This window comes from Pseudophryne corroboree, unplaced genomic scaffold (assembly GCF_028390025.1).
Source record: "Pseudophryne corroboree isolate aPseCor3 unplaced genomic scaffold, aPseCor3.hap2 scaffold_1320, whole genome shotgun sequence".
Taxonomy (NCBI): Eukaryota; Metazoa; Chordata; class Amphibia; order Anura; family Myobatrachidae; genus Pseudophryne; species Pseudophryne corroboree.
In genome coordinates this window covers 63,259-81,806 of record NW_026967946.1, presented here as the reverse complement: position 1 = coordinate 81,806, position 18,548 = coordinate 63,259, and the positions used below count along the sequence as shown (strand labels likewise).

At 49.2% G+C, this 18,548-nt stretch overlaps 28 non-coding genes and 1 pseudogene across 28 annotated transcripts; all 29 read left to right on the top strand.

The window, feature by feature from the left end:
- The first annotated feature begins 356 nt into the window (after nt 1-356).
- LOC134994645 (U1 spliceosomal RNA) lies at nt 357-520 on the top strand. Its single transcript, XR_010197631.1, has one exon. It is a non-coding gene; the product is annotated as a U1 spliceosomal RNA (small nuclear RNA).
- Nucleotides 521-672: 152 nt separating this feature from the next.
- Nucleotides 673-835, top strand: LOC134994662 (U1 spliceosomal RNA). The gene has a single exon (XR_010197647.1). It is a non-coding gene; the product is annotated as a U1 spliceosomal RNA (small nuclear RNA).
- A 674-nt stretch (nt 836-1,509) lies between these two features.
- On the top strand, nt 1,510-1,673 carry LOC134994642 (U1 spliceosomal RNA). The gene has a single exon (XR_010197628.1). It is a non-coding gene; the product is annotated as a U1 spliceosomal RNA (small nuclear RNA).
- Nucleotides 1,674-1,825: 152 nt separating this feature from the next.
- On the top strand, nt 1,826-1,988 carry LOC134994655 (U1 spliceosomal RNA). The gene has a single exon (XR_010197641.1). It is a non-coding gene; the product is annotated as a U1 spliceosomal RNA (small nuclear RNA).
- A 674-nt stretch (nt 1,989-2,662) lies between these two features.
- On the top strand, nt 2,663-2,826 carry LOC134994634 (U1 spliceosomal RNA). Its single transcript, XR_010197620.1, has one exon. It is a non-coding gene; the product is annotated as a U1 spliceosomal RNA (small nuclear RNA).
- A 152-nt stretch (nt 2,827-2,978) lies between these two features.
- LOC134994596 (U1 spliceosomal RNA) lies at nt 2,979-3,141 on the top strand. The gene has a single exon (XR_010197590.1). It is a non-coding gene; the product is annotated as a U1 spliceosomal RNA (small nuclear RNA).
- Nucleotides 3,142-3,812: 671 nt separating this feature from the next.
- Nucleotides 3,813-3,976, top strand: LOC134994630 (U1 spliceosomal RNA). Its single transcript, XR_010197616.1, has one exon. It is a non-coding gene; the product is annotated as a U1 spliceosomal RNA (small nuclear RNA).
- A 152-nt stretch (nt 3,977-4,128) lies between these two features.
- Nucleotides 4,129-4,291, top strand: LOC134994606 (U1 spliceosomal RNA). The gene has a single exon (XR_010197594.1). It is a non-coding gene; the product is annotated as a U1 spliceosomal RNA (small nuclear RNA).
- A 672-nt stretch (nt 4,292-4,963) lies between these two features.
- On the top strand, nt 4,964-5,127 carry LOC134994648 (U1 spliceosomal RNA). Its single transcript, XR_010197634.1, has one exon. It is a non-coding gene; the product is annotated as a U1 spliceosomal RNA (small nuclear RNA).
- A 152-nt stretch (nt 5,128-5,279) lies between these two features.
- LOC134994588 (U1 spliceosomal RNA) lies at nt 5,280-5,442 on the top strand. Its single transcript, XR_010197583.1, has one exon. It is a non-coding gene; the product is annotated as a U1 spliceosomal RNA (small nuclear RNA).
- A 615-nt stretch (nt 5,443-6,057) lies between these two features.
- LOC134994625 (U1 spliceosomal RNA) lies at nt 6,058-6,221 on the top strand. Its single transcript, XR_010197612.1, has one exon. It is a non-coding gene; the product is annotated as a U1 spliceosomal RNA (small nuclear RNA).
- A 152-nt stretch (nt 6,222-6,373) lies between these two features.
- LOC134994594 (U1 spliceosomal RNA) lies at nt 6,374-6,536 on the top strand. The gene has a single exon (XR_010197589.1). It is a non-coding gene; the product is annotated as a U1 spliceosomal RNA (small nuclear RNA).
- Nucleotides 6,537-7,207: 671 nt separating this feature from the next.
- Nucleotides 7,208-7,371, top strand: LOC134994628 (U1 spliceosomal RNA). Its single transcript, XR_010197614.1, has one exon. It is a non-coding gene; the product is annotated as a U1 spliceosomal RNA (small nuclear RNA).
- Nucleotides 7,372-7,523: 152 nt separating this feature from the next.
- Nucleotides 7,524-7,686, top strand: LOC134994605 (U1 spliceosomal RNA). The gene has a single exon (XR_010197593.1). It is a non-coding gene; the product is annotated as a U1 spliceosomal RNA (small nuclear RNA).
- Nucleotides 7,687-8,358: 672 nt separating this feature from the next.
- On the top strand, nt 8,359-8,522 carry LOC134994647 (U1 spliceosomal RNA). The gene has a single exon (XR_010197633.1). It is a non-coding gene; the product is annotated as a U1 spliceosomal RNA (small nuclear RNA).
- Nucleotides 8,523-8,674: 152 nt separating this feature from the next.
- On the top strand, nt 8,675-8,837 carry LOC134994587 (U1 spliceosomal RNA). The gene has a single exon (XR_010197582.1). It is a non-coding gene; the product is annotated as a U1 spliceosomal RNA (small nuclear RNA).
- A 615-nt stretch (nt 8,838-9,452) lies between these two features.
- LOC134994624 (U1 spliceosomal RNA) lies at nt 9,453-9,616 on the top strand. The gene has a single exon (XR_010197611.1). It is a non-coding gene; the product is annotated as a U1 spliceosomal RNA (small nuclear RNA).
- A 152-nt stretch (nt 9,617-9,768) lies between these two features.
- LOC134994611 (U1 spliceosomal RNA) lies at nt 9,769-9,931 on the top strand. Its single transcript, XR_010197599.1, has one exon. It is a non-coding gene; the product is annotated as a U1 spliceosomal RNA (small nuclear RNA).
- A 671-nt stretch (nt 9,932-10,602) lies between these two features.
- On the top strand, nt 10,603-10,766 carry LOC134994627 (U1 spliceosomal RNA). Its single transcript, XR_010197613.1, has one exon. It is a non-coding gene; the product is annotated as a U1 spliceosomal RNA (small nuclear RNA).
- A 152-nt stretch (nt 10,767-10,918) lies between these two features.
- On the top strand, nt 10,919-11,081 carry LOC134994609 (U1 spliceosomal RNA). The gene has a single exon (XR_010197597.1). It is a non-coding gene; the product is annotated as a U1 spliceosomal RNA (small nuclear RNA).
- A 672-nt stretch (nt 11,082-11,753) lies between these two features.
- On the top strand, nt 11,754-11,917 carry LOC134994646 (U1 spliceosomal RNA). Its single transcript, XR_010197632.1, has one exon. It is a non-coding gene; the product is annotated as a U1 spliceosomal RNA (small nuclear RNA).
- A 153-nt stretch (nt 11,918-12,070) lies between these two features.
- Nucleotides 12,071-12,233, top strand: LOC134994586 (U1 spliceosomal RNA). The gene has a single exon (XR_010197581.1). It is a non-coding gene; the product is annotated as a U1 spliceosomal RNA (small nuclear RNA).
- Nucleotides 12,234-12,904: 671 nt separating this feature from the next.
- On the top strand, nt 12,905-13,068 carry LOC134994633 (U1 spliceosomal RNA). The gene has a single exon (XR_010197619.1). It is a non-coding gene; the product is annotated as a U1 spliceosomal RNA (small nuclear RNA).
- Nucleotides 13,069-13,220: 152 nt separating this feature from the next.
- Nucleotides 13,221-13,384, top strand: LOC134994604 (U1 spliceosomal RNA). The gene has a single exon (XR_010197592.1). It is a non-coding gene; the product is annotated as a U1 spliceosomal RNA (small nuclear RNA).
- A 671-nt stretch (nt 13,385-14,055) lies between these two features.
- On the top strand, nt 14,056-14,219 carry LOC134994641 (U1 spliceosomal RNA). The gene has a single exon (XR_010197627.1). It is a non-coding gene; the product is annotated as a U1 spliceosomal RNA (small nuclear RNA).
- Nucleotides 14,220-14,371: 152 nt separating this feature from the next.
- Nucleotides 14,372-14,513, top strand: LOC134994597 (U1 spliceosomal RNA; annotated as a pseudogene).
- A 695-nt stretch (nt 14,514-15,208) lies between these two features.
- LOC134994649 (U1 spliceosomal RNA) lies at nt 15,209-15,372 on the top strand. Its single transcript, XR_010197635.1, has one exon. It is a non-coding gene; the product is annotated as a U1 spliceosomal RNA (small nuclear RNA).
- Nucleotides 15,373-15,524: 152 nt separating this feature from the next.
- LOC134994661 (U1 spliceosomal RNA) lies at nt 15,525-15,687 on the top strand. The gene has a single exon (XR_010197646.1). It is a non-coding gene; the product is annotated as a U1 spliceosomal RNA (small nuclear RNA).
- A 674-nt stretch (nt 15,688-16,361) lies between these two features.
- On the top strand, nt 16,362-16,525 carry LOC134994643 (U1 spliceosomal RNA). Its single transcript, XR_010197629.1, has one exon. It is a non-coding gene; the product is annotated as a U1 spliceosomal RNA (small nuclear RNA).
- Nucleotides 16,526-18,548: the final 2,023 nt, after the last annotated feature.

Below are 18,548 nucleotides of genomic sequence, written 5' to 3'. Positions count from 1 at the left end.
GTCAGCCAAGCGCCGCAAAAGGCCACCATGCCCTGCACGCCCCTTTTCTCTTTTCATATGCAGACGAGGGTTGAAGCCAACTCTGACCCACTGCTTGGATGACATCACCATATGCAAATCCATCTGCGGCAGGCCTTCCCCCAGGAATGCTTGCACTAGTTGTTGCATTTGGTTTGTTGTTTGGGGGTGCTTCAGTATTAGGCAGCCTTCTGCCCTCCCATGTTCATCTGAAAATATATGTTCTCCCTGCAGTTGTTGTCCCCAGATGAGAGTTCCCTTGTGCTGCCTCAGTTGAATCTCCTTTACTTGATAGAGATGTGCATGAGCAGCGGCCCTCCCCAGCCCTATTCCAAATCATACTTATTTTGCATAGGAGATACCATGGTCATGAAGATTTTTCTCCCAGGGTGAGGTTCATTCATTGCATTTTGGGTATGCTGACCCCTGTGATTTCCCCAAATGTGGGAAACTTGACTGCATTATTTGTGGTAGTGGGAGGCTGTGTTTGTGATTTCTTCTGGTCAGCTCTGGTAAAAGTCAGATTTCTTTGTCTCAGATTTTCCTTTAGCCTTGTTCTTCTTTCGAGAGTTCCCTTGTGCTGCCTCAGTTGGATCTCCTTCACTTTACAGGGGGGTACCCGAGCAGCGACCCTGCCCAGCTCTAGACCAACTCCTACTTACCTGCCAGGTGAGATACTATGATCATGAAGGTGCTTCTCCCAGGGCAAGGCTCACCCATTGTACTCTGGGTGTGCTGCTCCTGCGATTTCCCCAAATGTGGGAAACTTGACTGCATAATTTGTGTTTCCCCTGGTCGGCTCTCGTATAATTCAGATCTCTTTGTCTCAGGTCTCTCTCCAGCCTAGTTTGCTGTCTGTTTCCACTTCTCTTTTCTTCAGCCGCTCCCTTCTATACCCTTGTGCACTATCCTGACTTCTCCTCCCGTCTGCTTACTTTATGCCTTCCAATGCACAATGCAAACTACAGGTAGTGCTGCAGGGCCCACACCCTTTTACTTGCCTTACAGAGCAGCTCTGGAGCTGTTACAGTGCCCAGCTGCTGCAAGAAATCAGCTTGAATGCTTCAGGGGCTGGGGCATAGCCAACATGAGCCCCACACCGAAGGAGGGTGGAGGTGTTTAATGCAAACTAGGGGTCAGTCAAGCGCCGCAAAAGGCCACCATGCCCTGCACGCCCCTTTTCTGTTTTCATATGCAGACGAGGGTTGAAGCCAACTTTGACCCACTGCTTGGATGACATCACCATATGCAAATCCATCTGCGGCAGGCCTTCCCCCAGGAATGCTTGCACTAGTTTTTGCATTTGGTTTGTTGTTTGGGGGTGCTTCAGTATTAGGCAGCCTTCTGCCCTCCCATGTTCATCTGAAAATATGTGTTCTCCCTGCAGTTGTTGTCCCCAGATGAGAGTTCCCTTGTGCTGCCTCAGTTGAATCTCCTTAACTTGACAGAGATGTGCCTGAGCAGCGGCCCTCCCCAGCTCTATCCCAAATCATACTTATTTTGCATAGGAGATACCATGGTCATGAAGATTATTCTCCCAGGGTGAGGTTCATTCATTGCATTCTGGGTATGCTGACCCCTGTGATTTCCCCAAATGTGGGAAACTCGACTGCTTTATTTGTGGTAGTGGGGGACTGTGTTTGTGTTTTCTTCTGGTCAGCTCTGGTAAAAGTCAGATTTCTTTGTTTCAGATCTTCCTCTAGCCTTGTTCTTCTTTTGAGAGTTCCCTTGTGCTGCCTCAGTTGGATCTCCTTCTCTTAACAGGGGGGTGCCCGAGCAGCGACCCTCCCCAGTTCTAGCCCAACTCCTACTTACCTGCCAGGTGAGATACTATGATCATGAAGGTGCTTCTCCCAGGGCAAGGTTTACCCATTGCACTCTGGGTGTGCTGCCCCTGCGATTTCCCCAAATGTGGGAAACTTGACTGCATAATTTGTGTTTCCCCTGGTCGGTTCTCGTATAATTCAGATCTCTTTGTCTCAGATCTCTCTACAGCCTAGTTTGCTGTCTGTTTCCACTTCTCTTTTCTTCAGCCGCTCCCTTCTATACCCTTGTGCACTATCCTGACTTCTCCTCCCGTCTGCTTACTTTGTGCCTTCCAATGCACAATGCAAACTACAGGTAGTACTGCAGGGCCCACACCCTTTTACTTGCCTTACAGAGCAGCTCTGGAGCTGTTACAGTGCCCAGCTGCTGCAAGAAATCAGCTTGAATGCTTCAGGGGCTGGGGCATAGCCAACATGAGCCCCACACCGAAGGAGGGTGGAGGTGTGTAATGCGAACTAGGGGTCATCCAAGCGCCGCAAAAGGCCGCCATGCCCTGCACGCCCCTTGTCTCTTTTCATATGCAGACGAGGGTTGAAGCCAACTTTGACCCACTGTTTGGATGACATCACCATATGCAAATCCATCTGCTGCAGGCCTTCCCCCAGGAATGCTTGCACTAGTTGTTGCATTTGGTTTGTTGTTTGGGGGTGCTTCAGTATTAGGCAGCCTTCTGCCCTCCCATGTTCATCTGAAAATATGTGTTCTCCCTGCAGTTGTTGTCCCCAGATGAAAGTTCCCTTGTGCTGCCTCAGTTGAATCTCCTTTACTTGACAGAGATGTGCCTGAGCAGCGGCCCTCCCCAGCCCTATCCCAAATCATACTTATTTTGCATAGGCGATACCATGGTCATGAAGATTGTTCTCCCAGGGTGAGGTTCATTCATTGCATTCTGGGTATGCTGACCCCTGTGATTTCCCCAAATGTGGGAAACTCGACTGCATTATTTGTGGTAGTAGGGGACTGTGTTTGTGCTTTCCTCTGGTCAGCTCTGGTAAAAATCAGATTTCTTTATATCAGATCTTCCTCTAGCCTTGTTCTTCTTTCGAGAGTTCCCTTGTGCTGCCTCAGTTGGATCTCTTTCACTTGAGAGGGGGGTGCCCGAGCAGCGACCCTCCCCAGCTCTAGCCCAACTCCTACTTACCTGCCAGGTGAGATACTATGATCATGAAGGTGCTTCTCCCAGGGCAAGGCTCACCCATTGCACTCTGGTTGTGCTGCCCCTGCGATTTCCCCAAATGTGGGAAACTTGACTGCATAATTTGTGTTTCCCTTGGTCATCTCTCGTATAATTCAGATCTCTTTGTCTCAGGTCTCTCTCCAGCCTAGTTTGCTGTCTGTTTCCACTTCTCTTTTCTTGAGCCGCTCCCTTCTATGCCCTTGCGCACTATCCTGACTTCTCCCGTCTGCTTACTTCGTGCCTTCCAACGCACAATGCAAACTACAGGTAGTGCTGCAGGGCCCACACCCTTTTACTTGCCTTACAGAGCAGCTCTGGAGCAGTTACAGTGCCCAGCTGCTGCAAGAAATCAGCTTGAATGCTTCAGGGGCTGGGGCATAGCCAACATGAGCCCCACACCGAAGGAGGGTGGAGGTGTGTAATGCGAACTAGGGGTCATCCAAGTGCCGCAAAAGGCCGCCATGCCCTGCACGCCCCTTTTCTCTTTTCATATGCAGACGAGGGTTGAAGCCAACTTTGACCCACTGCTTGGATGGCATCACCATATGCAAATCCATCTGCTGCAGGCCTTCCCCCAGGAATGCTTGCACTAGTTGTTGCATTTGGTTTGTTGTTTGGGGGTGCTTCAGTATTAGGCAGCCTTCTGCCCTCCCATGTTCATCTGAAAATATGTGTTCTCCCTGCAGTTGTTGTCCCCAGATGAGAGTTCCCTTGTGCTGCCTCAGTTGAATCTCCTTTACTTGAAAGAGATGTGCCTGAGCAGCGGCCCTCCCCAGCCCTATCCCAAATCATACTTATTTTGCATAGGAGAGACCATGGTCTTGAAGATTGTTCTCCCAGGGTGAGGTTCATTCATTGCATTCTGGGTATGCTGACCCCTGTGATTTCCCCAAATGTGGGAAACTCAACTGCATTATTTGTGGTAGTGGGGGACTGTGTTTGTGCTTTCCTCTGGTCAGCTCTGGTAAAAGTCAGATTTCTTTGTTTCAGATCTTCCTCTAGCCTTGTTCTTCTTTCGAGAGTTCCCTTGTGCTGCCTCAGTTGGATCTCCTTCACTTGACAGGGGGGTGCCCGTGCAGCGACTCTCCCCAGCTCTAGCCCAACTTCTACTTACCTGCCAGGTGAGATACTATAATCATGAAGGTGCTTCTCCCAGGGCAAGGCTCACCCATTGCACTCTGGATGTGCTGCCCCTGCGATTTCCCCAAATGTGGGAAACTTGACTGCATAATTTGTGTTTCCCCTGGTCGGCTCTCGTATAATTCAGATCTCTTTGTCTCAGGTCTCTCTCCAGCCTAGTTTGCTGTCTGTTTCCACTTCTCTTTTCTTAAGCCGCTCCATTCTATGGCCTTGCGCACTATCCTTACTTCTCCCGTCTGCTTACTTTGTGCCTTCCAATGCACAATGCAAACTACAGGTAGTGCTGCAGGGCCCACACCCTTTTACTTGCCGTACAGAGCAGCTCTGGAGCAGTTACAGTGCCCAGCTACTGCAAGAAATCAGCTTGAATGCTTCAGGGGCTGGGGCATAGCCAACATGAGCCCCACACCGAAGGAGGGTGGAGGTGTTTAATGCGAACTAGGGGTCATCCAAGCGCCGCAAAAGGCCGCCAAGCCCTGCACGCCCCTTTTCTCTTTTCATATGCAGACGAGGGTTGAAGCCAACTTTGACCCACTGCTTTGGATGACATCACCATATGCAAATCCATCTGCTGCAGGCCTTCCCCCAGGAATGCTTGCACTAGTTGTTGCATTTGGTTTGTTGTTTGGGGGTGCTTCAGTATTAGGCAGCCTTCTGCCCTCCCATGTTCATCTGAAAATATGTGTTCTCCCTGCAGTTGTTGTCCCCAGATGAGAGTTCCCTTATGCTGCCTCAGTTGAATCTCCTTTACTTGACAGAGATGTGCCTGAGCAGCGGCCCTCCCCAGCCCTATCCCAAATCATACTTATTTTGCATAGGAGAGACCATGGTCATGAAGATTATTCTCCCAGTGTGAGGTTCATTCATTGCATTCTGGGTATGCTGACCCCTGTGATTTCCCCAAATGTGGGAAACTCGACAGCATTATTTGTGGTAGTGGGGGACTGTGTTTGTGTTTTCCTCTGGTCAGCTCTGGTAAAAGTCAGATTTCTTTGTCTCAGATCTTCCTCTAGCCTTGTTCTTCTTTTGAGAATTCCCTTGTGCTGCCTCAGTTGGATCTCCTTCACTTGACAGGGGGGTACCCGAGCAGCGACCCTCCCCAGCTCTAGCCCAACTCCTACTTACCTGCCAGGTGAGATACTATGATCACGTAGGTGCTTCTCCCAGGGCAAGGCTCACCCATTGCACTCTGGGTGTGCTGCTCCTGCGATTTCCCCAAATGTGGGAAACTTGACTGCATAATTTGTGTTTCCCCTGGTCGGCTCTCGTATAATTCAGATCTCTTTGTCTCAGGTCTCTCTCCAGCCTAGTTTGCTGTCTGTTTCCACTTCTCTTTTCTTAAGTGCCTTCCAATGCACAATGCAAACTACAGGTAGTGCTGCAGGGCCCACACCCTTTTACTTGCCGTACAGAGCAGCTCTGGAGCTGTTACAGTGCCCAGCTGCTGCAAGAAATCAGCTTGAATGCTTCAGGGGCTGGGGCATAGCAAACATGAGCCCCACACCGAAGGAGGGTGGGGGTGTTTAATGCGAACTAAGGGTCATCCAAGCGCCGCAAAAGGCCGCCATGCCCTGCATACCCCTTTTCTCTTTTCATATGCAGATGAGGGTTCCAGCCAACTTTGGCCCACTGCTTGGATGACATCACCGTATGCAAATCCGTCTTCTGCAGAACTTCCCCCAGGAATGCTTGTACTAGTTGTTGCATTTGGTTTGTTGTTTGCGGGTGCTTCAGTATTAGGCAGCCTTCTGCCCTCCCATGTTCATCTGAAAATATGTGTTCTCCCTGCAGTTGTTGTCCCCAGATGGGAGTTCCCTTGTGCTGCCTCAGTTGAATCTCCTTTACTTGACAGAGATGTGCCTGAGCAGCGGCCCTCCCCAGCCCTATCCCAAATCATACTTATTTTGCATAGGAGATACCATGGTCATGAAGATTGTTCTCCGAGGGTGAGGTTCATTCATTGCATTTTGGGTATGCTGACCCCTGTGATTTCCCCAAATGTGGGAAACTCGACTGCATTATTTGTGGTAGTGGGGGACTGTGTTTGTGCTTTCCTCTGGTCAGCTCTGGTAAAAATCAGATTTCTTTATATCAGATCTTCCTCTAGCCTTGTTCTTCTTTCGAGAGTTCCCTTGTGCTGCCTCAGTTGGATCTCTTTCACTTGAGAGGGGGGTGCCCGAGCAGCGACCCTCCCCAGCTCTAGCCCAACTCCTACTTACCTGCCAGGTGAGATACTATGATCATGAAGGTGCTTCTCCCAGGGCAAGGCTCACCCATTGCACTCTGGTTGTGCTGCCCCTGCGATTTCCCCAAATGTGGGAAACTTGACTGCATAATTTGTGTTTCCCTTGGTCATCTCTCGTATAATTCAGATCTCTTTGTCTCAGGTCTCTCTCCAGCCTAGTTTGCTGTCTGTTTCCACTTCTCTTTTCTTGAGCCGCTCCCTTCTATGCCCTTGCGCACTATCCTGACTTCTCCCGTCTGCTTACTTCGTGCCTTCCAACGCACAATGCAAACTACAGGTAGTGCTGCAGGGCCCACACCCTTTTACTTGCCTTACAGAGCAGCTCTGGAGCAGTTACAGTGCCCAGCTGCTGCAAGAAATCAGCTTGAATGCTTCAGGGGCTGGGGCATAGCCAACATGAGCCCCACACCGAAGGAGGGTGGAGGTGTGTAATGCGAACTAGGGGTCATCCAAGCGCCGCAAAAGGCCGCCATGCCCTGCACGCCCCTTTTCTCTTTTCATATGCAGACGAGGGTTGAAGCCAACTTTGACCCACTGCTTGGATGGCATCACCATATGCAAATCCATCTGCTGCAGGCCTTCCCCCAGGAATGCTTGCACTAGTTGTTGCATTTGGTTTGTTGTTTGGGGGTGCTTCAGTATTAGGCAGCCTTCTGCCCTCCCATGTTCATCTGAAAATATGTGTTCTCCCTGCAGTTGTTGTCCCCAGATGAGAGTTCCCTTGTGCTGCCTCAGTTGAATCTCCTTTACTTGAAAGAGATGTGCCTGAGCAGCGGCCCTCCCCAGCCCTATCCCAAATCATACTTATTTTGCATAGGAGAGACCATGGTCTTGAAGATTGTTCTCCCAGGGTGAGGTTCATTCATTGCATTCTGGGTATGCTGACCCCTGTGATTTCCCCAAATGTGGGAAACTCAACTGCATTATTTGTGGTAGTGGGGGACTGTGTTTGTGCTTTCCTCTGGTCAGCTCTGGTAAAAGTCAGATTTCTTTGTTTCAGATCTTCCTCTAGCCTTGTTCTTCTTTCGAGAGTTCCCTTGTGCTGCCTCAGTTGGATCTCCTTCACTTGACAGGGGGGTGCCCGTGCAGCGACTCTCCCCAGCTCTAGCCCAACTTCTACTTACCTGCCAGGTGAGATACTATAATCATGAAGGTGCTTCTCCCAGGGCAAGGCTCACCCATTGCACTCTGGATGTGCTGCCCCTGCGATTTCCCCAAATGTGGGAAACTTGACTGCATAATTTGTGTTTCCCCTGGTCGGCTCTCGTATAATTCAGATCTCTTTGTCTCAGGTCTCTCTCCAGCCTAGTTTGCTGTCTGTTTCCACTTCTCTTTTCTTAAGCCGCTCCATTCTATGGCCTTGCGCACTATCCTTACTTCTCCCGTCTGCTTACTTTGTGCCTTCCAATGCACAATGCAAACTACAGGTAGTGCTGCAGGGCCCACACCCTTTTACTTGCCGTACAGAGCAGCTCTGGAGCAGTTACAGTGCCCAGCTACTGCAAGAAATCAGCTTGAATGCTTCAGGGGCTGGGGCATAGCCAACATGAGCCCCACACCGAAGGAGGGTGGAGGTGTTTAATGCGAACTAGGGGTCATCCAAGCGCCGCAAAAGACCGCCAAGCCCTGCACGCCCCTTTTCTCTTTTCATATGCAGACGAGGGTTGAAGCCAACTTTGACCCACTGCTTTGGATGACATCACCATATGCAAATCCATCTGCTGCAGGCCTTCCCCCAGGAATGCTTGCACTAGTTGTTGCATTTGGTTTGTTGTTTGGGGGTGCTTCAGTATTAGGCAGCCTTCTGCCCTCCCATGTTCATCTGAAAATATGTGTTCTCCCTGCAGTTGTTGTCCCCAGATGAGAGTTCCCTTATGCTGCCTCAGTTGAATCTCCTTTACTTGAAAGAGATGTGCCTGAGCAGCGGCCCTCCCCAGCCCTATCCCAAATCATACTTATTTTGCATAGGAGAGACCATGGTCATGAAGATTATTCTCCCAGTGTGAGGTTCATTCATTGCATTCTGGGTATGCTGACCCCTGTGATTTCCCCAAATGTGGGAAACTCGACAGCATTATTTGTGGTAGTGGGGGACTGTGTTTGTGTTTTCCTCTGGTCAGCTCTGGTAAAAGTCAGATTTCTTTGTCTCAGATCTTCCTCTAGCCTTGTTCTTCTTTTGAGAATTCCCTTGTGCTGCCTCAGTTGGATCTCCTTCACTTGACAGGGGGGTACCCGAGCAGCGACCCTCCCCAGCTCTAGCCCAACTCCTACTTACCTGCCAGGTGAGATACTATGATCACGTAGGTGCTTCTCCCAGGGCAAGGCTCACCCATTGCACTCTGGGTGTGCTGCTCCTGCGATTTCCCCAAATGTGGGAAACTTGACTGCATAATTTGTGTTTCCCCTGGTCGGCTCTCGTATAATTCAGATCTCTTTGTCTCAGGTCTCTCTCCAGCCTAGTTTGCTGTCTGTTTCCACTTCTCTTTTCTTAAGTGCCTTCCAATGCACAATGCAAACTACAGGTAGTGCTGCAGGGCCCACACCCTTTTACTTGCCGTACAGAGCAGCTCTGGAGCTGTTACAGTGCCCAGCTGCTGCAAGAAATCAGCTTGAATGCTTCAGGGGCTGGGGCATAGCAAACATGAGCCCCACACCGAAGGAGGGTGGGGGTGTTTAATGCGAACTAAGGGTCATCCAAGCGCCGCAAAAGGCCGCCATGCCCTGCATACCCCTTTTCTCTTTTCATATGCAGATGAGGGTTCCAGCCAACTTTGGCCCACTGCTTGGATGACATCACCGTATGCAAATCCGTCTTCTGCAGAACTTCCCCCAGGAATGCTTGTACTAGTTGATGCATTTGGTTTGTTGTTTGCGGGTGCTTCAGTATTAGGCAGCCTTCTGCCCTCCCATGTTCATCTGAAAATATGTGTTCTCCCTGCAGTTGTTGTCCCCAGATGGGAGTTCCCTTGTGCTGCCTCAGTTGAATCTCCTTTACTTGACAGAGATGTGCCTGAGCAGCGGCCCTCCCCAGCCCTATCCCAAATCATACTTATTTTGCATAGGAGATACCATGGTCATGAAGATTGTTCTCCGAGGGTGAGGTTCATTCATTGCATTTTGGGTATGCTGACCCCTGTGATTTCCCCAAATGTGGGAAACTCGACTGCATTATTTGTGGTAGTGGGGGACTGTGTTTGTGCTTTCCTCTGGTCAGCTCTGGTAAAAATCAGATTTCTTTATATCAGATCTTCCTCTAGCCTTGTTCTTCTTTCGAGAGTTCCCTTGTGCTGCCTCAGTTGGATCTCTTTCACTTGAGAGGGGGGTGCCCGAGCAGCGACCCTCCCCAGCTCTAGCCCAACTCCTACTTACCTGCCAGGTGAGATACTTTGATCATGAAGGTGCTTCTCCCAGGGCAAGGCTCACCCATTGCACTCTGGTTGTGCTGCCCCTGCGATTTCCCCAAATGTGGGAAACTTGACTGCATAATTTGTGTTTCCCTTGGTCATCTCTCGTATAATTCAGATCTCTTTGTCTCAGGTCTCTCTCCAGCCTAGTTTGCTGTCTGTTTCCACTTCTCTTTTCTTGAGCCGCTCCCTTCTATGCCCTTGCGCACTATCCTGACTTCTCCCGTCTGCTTACTTCGTGCCTTCCAACGCACAATGCAAACTACAGGTAGTGCTGCAGGGCCCACACCCTTTTACTTGCCTTACAGAGCAGCTCTGGAGCAGTTACAGTGCCCAGCTGCTGAAAGAAATCAGCTTGAATGCTTCAGGGGCTGGGGCATAGCCAACATGAGCCCCACACCGAAGGAGGGTGGAGGTGTGTAATGCGAACTAGGGGTCATCCAAGCGCCGCAAAAGGCCGCCATGCCCTGCACGCCCCTTTTCTCTTTTCATATGCAGACGAGGGTTGAAGCCAACTTTGACCCACTGCTTGGATGGCATCACCATATGCAAATCCATCTGCTGCAGGCCTTCCCCCAGGAATGCTTGCACTAGTTGTTGCATTTGGTTTGTTGTTTGGGGGTGCTTCAGTATTAGGCAGCCTTCTGCCCTCCCATGTTCATCTGAAAATATGTGTTCTCCCTGCAGTTGTTGTCCCCAGATGAGAGTTCCCTTGTGCTGCCTCAGTTGAATCTCCTTTACTTGACAGAGATGTGCCTGAGCAGCGGCCCTCCCCAGCCCTATCCCAAATCATACTTATTTTGCATAGGAGAGACCATGGTCTTGAAGATTGTTCTCCCAGGGTGAGGTTCATTCATTGCATTCTGGGTATGCTGACCCCTGTGATTTCCCCAAATGTGGGAAACTCAACTGCATTATTTGTGGTAGTGGGGGACTGTGTTTGTGCTTTCCTCTGGTCAGCTCTGGTAAAAGTCAGATTTCTTTGTTTCAGATCTTCCTCTAGCCTTGTCCTTCTTTCGAGAGTTCCCTTGTGCTGCCTTAGTTGGATCTCCTTCACTTGACAGGGGGGTGCCCGTGCAGCGACTCTCCCCAGCTCTAGCCCAACTTCTACTTACCTGCCAGGTGAGATACTATAATCATGAAGGTGCTTCTCCCAGGGCAAGGCTCACCCATTGCACTCTGGATGTGCTGCCCCTGCGATTTCCCCTAATGTGGGAAACTTGACTGCATAATTTGTGTTTCCCCTGGTCGGCTCTCGTATAATTCAGATCTCTTTGTCTCAGGTCTCTCTCCAGCCTAGTTTGCTGTCTGTTTCCACTTCTCTTTTCTTAAGCCGCTCCATTCTATGGCCTTGCGCACTAACCTTACTTCTCCCGTCTGCTTACTTTGTGCCTTCCAATGCACAATGCAAACTACAGGTAGTGCTGCAGGGCCCACACCCTTTTACTTGCCGTACAGAGCAGCTCTGGAGCAGTTACAGTGCCCAGCTACTGCAAGAAATCAGCTTGAATGCTTCAGGGGCTGGGGCATAGCCAACATGAGCCCCACACCGAAGGAGGGTGGAGGTGTTTAATGCGAACTAGGGGTCATCCAAGCGCCGCAAAAGGCCGCCATGCCCTGCACGCCCCTTTTCTCTTTTCATATGCAGACGAGGGTTGAAGCAAACTTTGACCCACTGCTTTGGATGACATCACCATATGCAAATCCATCTGCTGCAGGCCTTCCCCCAGGAATGCTTGCACTAGTTGTTGCATTTGGTTTGTTGTTTGGGGGTGCTTCAGTATTAGGCAGCCTTCTGCCCTCCCATGTTCATCTGAAAATATGTGTTCTCCCTGCAGTTGTTGTCCCCAGATGAGAGTTCCCTTATGCTGCCTCAGTTGAATCTCCTTTACTTGACAGAGATGTGCCTGAGCAGCGGCCCTCCCCAGCCCTATCCCAAATCATACTTATTTTGCATAGGAGAGACCATGGTCATGAAGATTATTCTCCCAGTGTGAGGTTCATTCATTGCATTCTGGGTATGCTGACCCCTGTGATTTCCCCAAATGTGGGAAACTCGACAGCATTATTTGTGGTAGTGGGGGACTGTGTTTGTGTTTTCCTCTGGTCAGCTCTGGTAAAAGTCAAATTTCTTTGTCTCAGATCTTCCTCTAGCCTTGTTCTTCTTTCGAGAATTCCCTTGTGCTGCCTCAGTTGGATCTCCTTCACTTGACAGGGGGGGTACCCGAGCAGCGACCCTCCCCAGCTCTAGCCCAACTCCTACTTACCTGCCAGGTGAGATACTATGATCACGTAGGTGCTTCTCCCAGGGCAAGGCTCACCCATTGCACTCTGGGTGTGCTGCTCCTGCGATTTCCCCAAATGTGGGAAACTTGACTGCATAATTTGTGTTTCCCCTGGTCGGCTCTCGTATAATTCAGATCTCTTTGTCTCAGGTCTCTCTCCAGCCTAGTTTGCTGTCTGTTTCCACTTCTGTTTTCTTGAGCCGCTCCCTTCTATGCCCTTGCGCACTATCCTGACTTCTCCCGTCTGCTTACTTTGTGCCTTCCAACGCACAATGCGAACTACAGGTAGTGCTGCAGGGCCCACACCCTTTTACTTGCCGTACAGAGCAGCTCTGGAGCTGTTACAGTGCCCAGCTGCTGCAAGAAATCAGCTTGAATGCTTCAGGGGCTGGGGCATAGCCAACATGAGCCCCACACCGAAGGAGGGTGGAGGTATTTAATGCGAACTAGGGGTCATCCAAGCACCGCAAAAGGCCGCCATGCCCTGCATAACCCTTTTCTCTTTTCATATGCAGATGAGGGTTCCAGCCAACTTTGGCCCACTGCTTGGATGACATCACCGTATGCAAATCCGTCTTCTGCAGACCTTCTCCCAGGAATGCTTTTACTAGTTGTTACATTTGGTTTGTTGTTTGGGGGTGCTTCAGTATTAGGCAGCCTTCTGCCCTCCCATGTTCATCTGAAAATATGTGTTCTCCCTGCAGTTGTTGTCCCCTGATGAGAGTTCCCTTGTGCTGCCTCAGTTGAATCTCCTTTACTTGACAGAGATGTGCCTGAGCAGCGGCCCTCCCCAGCCCTATCCCAAATCATACTTATTTTGCATAGGAGATACCATGGTCATGAAGATTGTTCTCTCAGGGTGAGGTTCATTCATTGCATTCTGGGTATGCTGACCCCTGTGATTTCCCCAAATGTGGGAAACTCGACTGCATTATTTGTGGTAGTGGGGGACTGTGTTTGTGCTTTCCTCTGGTCAGCTCTGGTAAAATACAGATTTCTTTGTCTCAGATCTTCCTCTAGCCTTGTTCTTTTTTCGAGAGTTTCCTTGTGCTGCCTCAGTTGGATCTCCTTCACTTGACAGGGGGGTGCCCGAGCAGCGACCCTCCCCAGCTCTAGCCCAACTCCTACTTACCTGCCAGGTGAGATACTATGATCAGGAAGGTGCTTCTCCCAGGGCAAGGCTCACCCATTGCACTCTGGGTGTGCTGCTCCTACGATTTCCCCAAATGTGGGACACTTGACTGCATAATTTGTGTTTCCTCTAGTCGGCTACTCGTATAATTCAGATCTCTTTGTCTCAGGTCTCTCTCCAGCCTAGTTTGCTGTCTGTTTCCACTTCTCTTTTCTTGAGCCCCTGCCTTCTATGCCCTTGTGCACTCTCCTGACTTCTCCTGTCTGCTTACTTTGTGCCTTCCAACGCACAATGCGAACTACAGGTAGTGCTGCAGGGCCCACACCCTTTTACTTGCCTTACAGAGCAGCTCTGGAGCTGTTACAGTGCCCAGCTGCTGCAAGAAATCAGCTTGAATACTTCAGGGGCTGGGGCATAGCCAACATGAGCCCCACACCGAAGGAGAATGGAGGTGTTTAATGCGAACTAGGGGTCATCCAAGCACCGCAAAAGGCCGCCATGCCCTGCATAACCCTTTTCTCTTTTCATATGCAGATGAGGGTTCCAGCCAACTTTGGCCCACTGCTTGGATGACATCACCGTATGCAAATCCGTCTTCTGCAGACCTTCTCCCAGGAATGCTTTTACTAGTTGTTGCATTTGGTTTGTTGTTTGGGGGTGCTTCAGTATTAGGCAGCCTTCTGCCCTCCCATGTTCATCTGAAAATATGTGTTCTCCCTGCAGTTGTTGTCCCCAGATGAGAGTTCCCTTGTGCTGCCTCAGTTGAATCTCCTTTACTTGACAGAGATGTGCCTGAGCAGCGGCCCTCCCCAGCCCTATCCCAAATCATACTTATTTTGCATAAGAGATACCATGGTCATGAAGATTGTTCTCCCAGGGTTAGGTTCATTCATTGCATTCTGGGTATGCTGACCCCTGTGATTTCCCCAAATGTGGGAAACTCAACTGCATTATTTGTGGTAGTGGGGGACTGTGTTTGTGCTTTCCTCTGGTCAGCTCTGGTAAAAGTCAGATTTCTTTGTCTCAGATCTTCCTCTAGCCTTGTTCTTCTTTCGAGAGTTCCCTTGTGCTGCCTCAGTTGGATCTCCTTCACTTGACAGGGGGGTGCCCGAGCAGCGACCCTCCCCAGCTCTAGCCCAACTCCTACTTACCTGCCAGGTGAGATACTATGATCATGTAGGTGCTTCTCCCAGGGCAAGGCTCACCCATTGCACTCTGGGTGTGCTGCCCCTGCGATTTCCCCAAATGTGGGAAACTTGACTGCATAATTTGTGTTTCCCCTGGTCGGCTCTCATATAATTCAGATCTCTTTGTCTCAGGTCTCTCTCCAGCCTAGTTTGCTGTCTGTTTCCACTTCTTTTTTCTTGAGCCCCTCCCTTCTATACCCTTGTGGACTCTCCTGACTTCTCCTCCTGTCTGCTTACTTTGTGCCTTCCAACGCACAATGCAAACTACAGGTAGTGCTGCAGGGCCCACACCCTTCTACTTGCTTTACAGAGCAGCTCTGGAGCTGTTACAGTGCCCAGCTGCTGCAAGAAATCAGCTTGAATGCTTCAGGGGCTGGGGCATAGCCAACATGAGCCCCACACCGAAGGAGGGTGGAGGTGTTTAATGCGAACTAGGGGTCATCCAAGCACCGCAAAAGGCCGCCATGCCCTGCACACCCCTTTTTTATTTTCATATGCAGACGAGGGTTGAAGCCAACTTTGACCCACTGCTTGGATGACATCACCATATGCAAATCCATCTGTGGCAGGCCTTCCCCCAGGAATGCTTGCACTAGTTGTTGCATTTGGTTTGTTGTTTGGGGGTGCTTCAGTATTAGGCAGCCTTCTGCCCTCCCATGTTCATCTGAAAATATATGTTCTCCCTGCAGTTGTTGTCCCAAGATGAGAGTTCCCTTGTGCTGCCTCAGTTGAATCTCCTTTACTTGACAGAGATGTGCATGAGCAGCGGCCCTCCCCAGCCCTATTCCAAATCATACTTATTTTGCATAGGAGATACCATGGTCATGAAGATTTTTCTCCCAGGGTGAGGTTCATTCATTGCATTTTGGGTATGCTGACCGCTGTGATTTCCCCAAATGTGGGAAACTTGACTGCATTATTTGTGGTAGTGGGAGACTGTGTTTGTGCTTTCCTCTGGTCAGCTCTGGTAAAAGTCAGATTTCTTTGTCTCAGATTTTCCTTTAGCCTTATTCTTCTTTCGAGAGTTCCCTTGTGCTGCCTCAGTTTGATCTCCTTCACTTTACAGGGGGGTACACGAGCAGCGACCCTCCCCAGCTCTAGCCCAACTCCTACTTACCTGCCAGGTGAGATACTATGATCATGAAGGTGCTTCTCCCAGGGCAAGGCTCACCCATTGTACTCTGGGTGTGCTGCTCCTGCGATTTCCCCAAATGTGGGAAACTTGACTGCATAATTTGTGTTTCCCCTGGTCGGCTCTCGTATAATTCAGATCTCTTTGTCTCAGGTCTCTCTCCAGACTAGTTTGCTGTCTGTTTCCACTTCTCTTTTCTTCAGCCGCTCCCTTCTATACCCTTGTGCACTATCCTGACTTCTCCTCCCGTCTGCTTACTTTGTGCCTTCCAATGCACAATGCAAACTACAGGTAGTGCTGCAGGGCCCACACCCTTTTACTTGCCTTACAGAGCAGCTCTGGAGCTGTTACAGTGCCCAGCTGCTGCAAGAAATCAGCTTGAATGCTTCAGGGGCTGGGGCATAGCCAACATGAGCCCCACACCGAAGGAGGGTGGAGGTGTTTAATGCAAACTAGGGGTCAGACAAGCGCCGCAAAAGGCCACCATGCCCTGCACGCCCCTTTTCTGTTTTCATATGCAGACGAGGGTTGAAGCCAACTTTGACCCACTGCTTGGATGACATCACCATATGCAAATCCATCTGCGGCAGGCCTTCCCCCAGGAATGCTTGCACTAGTTGTTGCATTTGGTTTGTTGTTTGGGGGTGCTTCAGTATTAGGCAGCCTTCTGCCCTCCCATGTTTATCTGAAAATATGTGTTCTCCCTGCAGTTGTTGTCCCCAGATGAGAGTTCCCTTGTGCTGCCTCAGTTGAATCTCCTTAACTTGACAGAGATATGCCTGAGCAGCGGCCCTCCCCAGCTCTATCCCAAATCATACTTATTTTGCATAGGAGATACCATGGTCATGAAGATTATTCTCCCAGGGTGAGGTTCATTCATTGCATTCTGGGTATGCTGACCCCTGTGATTTCCCTTAATGTGGGAAACTTGACTGCTTTATTTGTGGTAGTGGGGGACTGTGTTTGTGTTTTCCTCTGGTCAGCTCTGGTAAAAGTCAGATTTCTTTGTTTCAGATCTTCCTCTAGCCTTGTTCTTCTTTCGAGAGTTCCCTTGTGCTGCCTCAGTTGGATCTCCTTCACTTGACAGGGGGGTGCCCGAGCAGAGACCCTCCCCAGCTCTAGCCTCATCTACACGACATAGCCCTGAATTTTCCAATGCGCAGCTCTTTGCAAAAGAGAGATATTGGCAAGGAAAAGCTGTCTTGTACCATTGCATTTTTCTCCCAAACGAAGGGCACTAGAAAGAAAATTTTAAAGCCTCCTGTTAGGCCATCATCTACACGACATAGCCCTGAATTTTCCAATGCGCAGCTCTTTGCAAAAGAGAGATATTGGCAAGGAAAAGCTGTCTTGTACCTTTGCATTTTTCTCCCAAACGAAGGTCACTAGAAAGAAAATTTTAAAGCCTCCTGTTAGGCCATCATCTACACGACATAGCCCTGAATTTTCCAATGCGCAGCTCTTTGCAAAAGAGAGATATTGGCAAGGAAAAGCTGTCTTGTACCTTTGCATTTTTCTCCCAAACGAAGGTCACTAGAAAGAAAATGTTAAAGCCTCCTGTTAGGCCATCATCTACACGACATAGCCCTGAATTTTCCAATGCGCAGCTCTTTGCAAAAGAGAGATATTGGCAAGGAAAAGCTGTCTTGTACCATTGCATTTTTCTCCCAAACGAAGGGCACTAGAACGAAAATTTTAAAGCCTCCTGTTAGGCCATCATCTACACGACATAGCCCTGAATTTTCCAATGCGCAGCTCTTTGCAAAAGAGAGATATTGGCAAGGAAAAGCTGTCTTGTACCTTTGCATTTTTCTCCCAAACGAAGGTCACTAGAAAGAAAATTTTAAAGCCTCCTGTTAGGCCATCATCTACACGACATAGCCCTGAATTTTCCAATGCGCAGCTCTTTGCAAAAGAGAGATATTGGCAAGGAAAAGCTGTCTTGTACCATTGCATTTTTCTCCCAAACGAAGGACACTAGAAAGAAAATTTTAAAGCCTCCTGTTAGGCCATCATCTACACGACATAGCCCTGAATTTTCCAATGCGCAGCTCTTTGCAAAAGAGAGATATTGGCAAGGAAAAGCTGTCTTGTACCATTGCATTTTTCTCCCAAACGAAGGACACTAGAAAGAAAATTTTAAAGCCTCCTTTTAGGCCATCATCTACACGACATAGCCCTGAATTTTCCAATGCGCAGCTCTTTGCAAAAGAGAGATATTGGCAAGGAAAAGCTGTCTTGTACCATTGCATTTTTCTCCCAAACGAAGGACACTAGAAAGAAAATTTTAAAGCCTCCTGTTAGGCCATCATCTACACGACATAGCCCTGAATTTTCCAATGCGCAGCTCTTTGCAAAAGAGAGATATTGGCAAGGAAAAGCTGTCTTGTACCATTGCATTTTTCTCCCAAACGAAGGACACTAGAAAGAACATTTTAAAGCCTCCTGTTAGGCCATCATCTACACGACATAGCCCTGAATTTTCCAATGCGCAGCTCTTTGCAAAAGAGAGATATTGGCAAGGAAAAGCTGTCTTGTACCTTTGCATTTTTCTCCCAAACGAAGGACACTAGAAAGAAAATTTTAAAGCCTACTGTTAGGCCATCATCTACACGACATAGCCCTGAATTTTCCAATGCGCAGCTCTTTGCAAAAGAGAGATATTGGCAAGGAAAAGCTGTCTTGTACCTTTGCATTTTTCTCCCAAACGAAGGTCACTAGAAAGAAAATTTTAAAGCCTCCTGTTAGGCCATCATCTACACGACATAGCCCTGAATTTTCCAATGCGCAGCTCTTTGCAAAAGAGAGATATTGGCAAGGAAAAGCTGTCTTGTACCATTGCATTTTTCTCCCAAACGAAGGACACTAGAAAGAATATTTTAAAGCCTCCTGTTAGGCCATCATCTACACGACATAGCCCTGAATTTTCCAATGCGCAGCTCTTTGCAAAAGAGAGATATTGGCAAGGAAAAGCTGTCTTGTACCTTTGCATTTTTCTACC